Genomic DNA, 1,753 nt, shown 5'->3' with positions numbered 1-1,753 from the left:
CCCATACTTTTTGTTCCTTCCATTCAAGCATATGTAGGAGGCTCAGTTTTTTTTTTTCTCTTTGTCTGTGGCAGTTTGAATCCACCAGCTAAGTGTTCCCGCCCACTGCAGTGTACTAGGTAGACACAGACCTGGGCAGCCTCTGATAGGCCTGCCCCTCCAGGTCAACCTACTGAATGTTTCACTGCTAGGGTATACCGCCAGGCACAGGGACCTGGTTTGGGTTAGCCTACAGGATCTTAGTCTGCGGAGTCACCAGGCTAAGTGCTCCCCACCACTCCCGCTTGAGAGGGGAATATGCGACTAAAGTCACTGCAGGGCTGTGTTCCGGCTACTCTGCCCGTTCCCAGAATGTCCTCTGTTGGAGCCTCCTAGTCTATGAAAGGGTCCCCATTTACTCACTGCAGGTCGAGCCAGTCCTGCTCTCAATGCCGTTTGGGCCGATTCCAGCTCTCAGAGCTTTCGTGCACCTCTCTCCCTGCCATGCGGATTGGGACCCAGTATCGGCAGGAGGAAATTCAAATCGCAGCTTCCAATGGAGCAGGATCCAGCTTTCGCACTGAGATTTTATCTGTTCCTGTTGTAGCATCAGGATTGCATTTCCAGTTGGTTTTTCTCAGCTTACTTTGTTCCTGGGTCGGCAAGGTACATCTCCCATCGCGTGGGACTCCTCACACGGCACCACTCCTGGATTCTAAGCTGGTAATCTCAGAGAGCCTCCATGGCTGCTGTTATTTGTCCGCCATGTTTGCCCACTTTTAACAGCAGTGCCAAAGACAGTTGACAAGAAGGCAGCCTCTGAGGCCAAGGACTGGGAAGATGAAACCACGAAGACCTAAGACCTTGGCCCTCTCCAGATCATCTGGTACCGCAAAATTCCAGGACTCCTCAATAAGTCTGTGAAAACAGAGGCAGGTAGAAGAGGAGTGAAGGGGAAAGGAAAGAGAAAGTCTGCCCCTCTGTGTAATCTAAGCACACTAATTCTATTACATCAGAATTCCTTACACATGATTTCATTTACCTTAATTACTTCCTTAAAGGCCTTATGTACAAATACGGTCACTGACACAATTCAGTCCAGAACATTGTCCCTAGTGTGCACTAAAACTCATACCTCTTATACTACCTCATTCCTGCTCTAGTAAGCAAACAAAAATGACCAACCTCCATTTTTATTTGATGAGTTTTCTCCTCCACTGACTCGCCCAAAAATCCAATATTTGAATTATCCTGTAATTGCAGGTTACTTCATTGAAAGGCCCACAGCCAAATGTATTATTAATTAGCAGAACTATACTCAACCCTTGTGGCAGAAAAAACTCCCTAGGATGACTGTAGGACATAAGTGAAAGTGTCCTGGTCAAACAAAGTGTTACAGCTAAGAACATGGACACCATATACTCATATTTTTGACCCTGGAGAAGTCATTTAACCTCCCTGCACCTCATTTTCCCACACATAAAATGGGAGCAAAAATAGTGCCCCACCTCTTAGGGTTGTTGTGACAATTCAACTAATTACTACGTAGCAAACATATAAAATATTAGTACACAGCAAGAACTTGATACCAGTTATTATTTTATCTTGAAATATTGAAGAAGTTTTGCCTCTACTCCAGAATATATTCATATTAGCTGCCATTAAGAAAAAGTGATAGTCCAGAAAGAGGCTGCATATACCTCATGATACACTGTCAAGTGCATCCAGAATTTGTGTAGTCCAATTTAAAAGGCATGAAGTCAAGGGCAAACAT

The sequence above is a fragment of the Cavia porcellus genome, unplaced genomic scaffold, assembly GCF_034190915.1.
Source record: "Cavia porcellus strain 051 isolate PalLab524CR breed Dunkin Hartley unplaced genomic scaffold, mCavPor4.1 scaffold_3, whole genome shotgun sequence".
NCBI classification, from domain to species: Eukaryota; Metazoa; Chordata; class Mammalia; order Rodentia; family Caviidae; genus Cavia; species Cavia porcellus.
Note: the sequence above shows the minus strand (reverse complement) of the source record.